We start from the raw sequence: 6,000 nt of genomic DNA on the forward strand, positions 1-6,000 counted from the left end.
TCTGCACTGCACAGAAGCAGCATGACTGCACAAGCTCCTGTTGATGCTCTCTGTCCTCATTAAGACTATACTTAATAAGTGGACGATAGACTTATACACCCACATAATATTTCAACTTCATTAATTTTAAGAATTCTTTTCAAGATTCCACATTGTATTTAGTTGCATTGAGCAGCTCCAGCTGCATGCAACGAATTCTGGTAAATTATCTTTTCATTTTTATTCTGTTACAAATATTTTCTAATATAATTATATTATATATAAACTATAGAATTTATAAATAATTCCTTGTTACAGCTTCTTGGTCTTGTATGTGCTCAGTTGTGTCTGACTGTTTGTGGCACGGTGGACTGCGGCCCACCAGGCTCCTCTGTCCATGGGATTTCCTAGGGAAGAACACTGGAGTGGATTGCTATTACCTCCTCCAGGGGATCTTCCCAACCCGGGAATCAAACCCGCATCTCCAGCATATTCTGCATTGGCAGGCAGGTTCTTTACCTCTGTGACACCTGGAAAGCCCATGGCTTCTTAAATACACCCATCATTGAACAGTGGACATTTAATTTCCGAATACATGGGGTTTTTAAAGTTAAAAAATATATATTATTTTTCTCATTTTCAAGTCATTTTTGGTTTCATCAAAATAATAAGCAGGGTAGAGAGGCAACTTTTGACAAACACATTGGTTTTTAGTTGACAGCTTATTGATACCATACTACCTAAAGTTATTCCAGATATTTTTGACTCTCATATTTACAAATATATTTCAGTATTTCATAAATTTTATTAAGATTTAGAATAGTTATTAAGCTATAATCTTTTTTGTAAACTGTTAATTAAAAAGGTAAAGGTATGGGAGGTGGGAGGGGGGTTCATGTTTGGGAACTCATGTACACCCATGGTGGATTCATGTCAATGTATGGCAAAACCAATACAATATTGTAAAGTAAAATAAAGCAAAAATAAAAAATTTTAAAAATTTAAAAAGAAAGAAAGAAAGAAAAAGTTCACTTAAAAAAAAAAAGGTAAAGGTAATATCTGTTCATGGTAAACAACATATAAACTTTACAGGAGTATATAAAGTGAAAATTAAGAGTCCTCCATTCCCCATTATTCTAGTACCATGTCTCAGCAGCAGGCTACCAAAAACTGTCTCTTATTGTCCTTCCTAAATTCTTAGCATACATATTTGCAGAGATAATAAGTATAATTTGGTGATCATGTTATACATCCTATTTTTTTTCACTGTACAGTATAGCATGTTTCCATATCAGTACATGTAAATCTACTTTTCAAAATTTTTAATACCTACAAATAACTTACATAACAAATTTATAATAATTAAAAAATATGAGCCTATATTGATATAATCAAACTATGGATTCTTCACATTACTCATTAAACTGTAGTTTTTATTAAGATAGTTGTAGATTCACTTCCAGTTATGAAATAATATGCCAAGATTCCTTGTACACGTTGTCCAATTACCTGTCATGGTAACATTTTATGAAGAAATAATTTCACAGCAAAGATATTGACTTTGATACAATCTACCTAGTAAAGTAATGCTCAAAATTCTCCAAGCCAGGCTTCAGCAGTATGCGAACCGTGAACTTCCAGATGTTCAAGCTGATTTTAGAAAAGGCAGAGGAACCAGAGATCAAATTGCCAACATCCGCTGGATCATCGAAAAAGCAAGAGAGTTCCAGAAAACATCTATTTCTGCTTTGTTGACTATGCCAAAGCCTTTGACTGTGTGGATCACAATAAACTGAGGAAAATTCTGAAAGAGATGGGAATACCAGACAACCTGACCTGCCTCTCAAGAAACCGATATGCTGGTCAGGAAGCAACAGTTAGAACTGGACATGGAATAACAGACTGGTTCCAAATAGGAAAAGGAGTCCGTCAAGTCTGTATATTGTCACCCTGCTTGTTTAACTTCTATGCAGAGTACATCATAAGAAATGCTGGGCTGGAAGAAGCACAAGCTGAAATCAAGATTGCTGGGAGAAATATCAATAACCTCAGATACGCAGATGACACCACCCTTATGGCAGAAAGTGAAGAGGTATTAAAAAGCCTCTTGATGAAAGTGAAAGAGAAGAGTGAAAAAGTTGGCTTAAAGCTCAACATTCAGAAAACGAAGATCATGGCATCTGGTCCCATCACTTCATGGGAAATTGATGGGGAAACAGTGGAAACAGTGTCAGACTTTATTTTGGGGGGCTCCAAAATCACTGCAGATGGTGACTGCAGCCATGAAATTAAAAGACGCTTACTCCTTGGAAGGAAAGTTATGACCAACCTAGATAACATATTCAAAAGCAGAGACATTACTTTGCCAACAAAGGTCTGTCTAGTCAAGGATATGGTTTTTCCAGTAGTCGTGTATGGATGTGAGAGTTGGACTGTGAAGAAGGCTGAGTGCCGAAGAATTGATGCTTTTGAACTGTGGTGTTGGAGAAGACTCTTGAGAGTCCCTTGGACTGCAAGGAGATCCAACCAGTCCATTCTAAAGAAGATCAGTTCTGGGTGTTCTTTGGAGGGAATGATGTTAAAGTTGAAACTCCAGTACTTTGGCCACCTCATGTGAAGAATTGACTCATTGGAAAAGACTGTGATGCTGGGAGGGATTGGGGGCAGGAGGAGAAGGGGACGACAGAGGATGAGATGGCTGGATGGCATCACCAACTCGATGGACATGAGTTGAGTAAACTCCAGGAGTTGGTGATGGACAGGGAGGCCTGGCGTGCTGCGATTCATGGGGTCGCAAAGAGTCGGACACGACTGAGCGACTGAACTGAACTGAACTGAACTGAACTTTGTGTGTATGTGTGTGTGTACGAAGGTAGGCATAGATTAAGTTCTATACAGCTTTACCATCTATGTTGACTCAGATATCCACCATCAAAGGCAATATATTAAAGAGTTTTAATACCACAAGGATCTTGCACATTGCCCTTTTATAGATACCTCTCCTTAACCCTGGTAAGCACTAATCTGTCCTTTCTATCTTAAAATGTTCTCATTTTTAAAATGTTATATTGAATATAAATGAAATCATATATTAGTATGTTACCTTTTGAGTGTAACTTTTTTGTTGAAGTCCCACCTAAGTTGTTGCATCCACCAGTGCGTTTTTCAGTCCTTTTTACTGCATAGTGATGTAACTTAGAATCTTAATACTATAAGCAGTGTGCTGTTATCAGATGCCACAGGATCTCCTATCACAACTTATTTTAAGAAATCATATCACAGTGACTCTAACCATCAGGAATTATGTTATGAGATTGATATAGGCCATTGCTGTTTTCAGGAGTATAATGGTAACTTCATGAATATCATCCTGGGTGTGGCTCAGGACAGTCTTTCCAGTAGAAAATATGTAATATTCAAAAAACATTTCATTTGTTATGTGCTTTATCATTTGGTCAACACGATTTAATTTGAACTTAAGAGACAGAAACAGTCACCTTGGGTGGAGGAAACCCAGAAGACTTCTGACGTTCTTTTCTACTGGGATATCTTCCAGCTCAACCAGGGCAGAGTGCCTGGTGCTGGTGCGTGAAGAGCTAAGGTGAAAACCAGCTATCTGAGGAGGGCACCTGGGCGAGCAGTCTTTCATGGACTTACCCTTGTGTTTGGAAAAACTTCCTGTTGAAGAACAGGGAGTATCTTAGAGTACCAAGATAATATCGCCCCAGCAGTTAGCAAACTGTGAAGGAAAAGGAAGACTGAGGAAAACTACAGATTTAGGACACGTTTAACCCCACAATTGCTGAAACAGCTAAGGTGTTTCAGAAAATGTGAAACAGTATGCTCTCACAAAGCACTGTTCTAAAAAAGGAAACTAGAAAACAATTGTGCAAATTCATAAGAATTCTTACATTAAAAAAAAAGAATTCTTACATATAATAGAACTTGTTTCCTTAGTGATGTTAATTCTTGGTAAGGGAATAGGGGCAATATAAGCATAGGAAATCAAGTTAGACGTAGATTTATAGATGGGAAAATGTACATTTGACCTTTTATGTATTTTTAATCAATTAAAATGTGATCTAAGAATCTGTAAATAGGAGTAGAATATTCATGGGCAACTAGGAAAATCTCAATAGCAAATTTCATTGGTTTGCAGATGGCACATATATGTGATTTTGTAAAAATAGATCAGAAAGAACAGGAGAGAGATGGAGAGTAGTTTATTTCTGTGGCAAAGAAAATAACGTCTAGATCCCCAAACTAAGCAATTATTTTCCTATTTCTGCAGAAAGTGCTTATATATTAGTTAGCTGTTAAGATAAATATCTCTTTTTTTTTTCAATTTAACACACAAGCAAATTTCAGTTTGTGTCCTTGGAATAGATTCCTCACTTTTATGCCTTCTTCTTCTTCTTTTTTTACAGTGCAAAAAGCAATATGGAGAATAATAATGAGAGACCTGAATGAGGCTGAAACATCCTTTAGAGGTCAACTATTCAGGCCCTGTCAGCATCTCTAACTCAGCGTGTCCACAGCCACTTCCGCTGCTTCTCCGCGTTCTCACAGAGAAAATCGGAAACTCAGAGGTTATCTCACTCTCCTTCCTCTCTTCGTCCAGTCATAGCCACGTCAGTTATTAAATTCTCTTCATACCAGTCTCTTTGGTCCCAGTCCACTTCTCTTACTCACAGTTGCCACTATCTCTTTTCAGGCTCTCACTGCCTTTTTTTTCTTCCTTCCTTGCATATAATAGAACTTGTTTCCTTAGCGAAGTTAATTCTTGGTAAGGTAATGGGGGAATATAAGCATAGGAAGTCAAGTTAGACGTAGATGTATAGATGGGAAAACGTACATTTGACTTTGTATGTATTTTTAATCAATTAAAATGTGATCTAAGAATCCGTAAATAGAAGTAGAATATTCATGGGCTACTAGGAAAATCTTTTTAGTGCAGGAACTTCTTGACTGGCCTCTCCCACTCCAGTCCTGTGATCTATCCTAGAATGATCTTTTTAAAGCAAATGTTTAATCAGGGGGCACTTCTGCTTCCACTGCTTCAAAGTTTCTGTATCGTACTCAGGAAAAAAAATCTAAACTCTTTAGTTCAGCGCACGAAGCTCTTCACAGTCTACCCCCATCTACCATTCCTGTACCTGCACACGTGTTCCACCATCTGGCCTTCAGACATGCTGCTCCTTATCACGCAAATGTTCTTCCAGTCTTTAAAACACAGCTTACGGTCCCTCTTCTAAGTTCGGCTACTCCTGCTCCCATATCAGTCTCATTAAATTTATCTGTCTTACATCCTTATTTTACCTATCTTACTCATTCATTCACTCAACAAACATCTGAGTGCCTACATGTGACAGGTATTATATCGTCATAATGTGATGATGATTTATACATCTCTCTTCCCCACTTGAATGCAAACTCCGTGGATTCTGGGTTCAATTTAAATACAGTGTCTAGTGGATAGATGGATGGAGATATTTAAGGATAGCTGACAGTGTTTCTTATAAGCATCACAAATTTTTTATCTTAATCATTTTATGTAGAAAAATTTCTAAGATGTATTCTAACCTCCCTGCATTCTAAAAAAAAAACTACCGAGACTGCTTGACTCTTCTAAATGACTCCTTATTGCTATTCTTTGAAGTAGTTAAGTTTTCCCTCTACATTTTTCTGTTTCCTTCCTTGCTAATATGAAATCATTTGTCACTTAGTACTGTTGTCAGTATGCCACCTGAGGAAGCTGCTCTTCTAACACCATTCTGATCTGTTACAAGTTTGGAAGCCACATTGTGAAAATTGCTATAACTGTAACAGAAACAAATTGCTATAACAAAACACAGATTCAGAACGAGGTCCTGAAGACTTTCTTCTGAGAATGGTCATGGTTTCTAGGATGGGAGTCATAATGGCAATTATTTTTGCCTGCTAAGATAGCTTTCCTTCATGATTCATTGAGCTTTAGATAGAAATGGTATTAATGTATGGTATTGTAAAAGGCACATCACA

This window comes from Ovis aries, chromosome 6 (genome assembly GCF_016772045.2).
Source record: "Ovis aries strain OAR_USU_Benz2616 breed Rambouillet chromosome 6, ARS-UI_Ramb_v3.0, whole genome shotgun sequence".
Taxonomy (NCBI): Eukaryota; Metazoa; Chordata; class Mammalia; order Artiodactyla; family Bovidae; genus Ovis; species Ovis aries.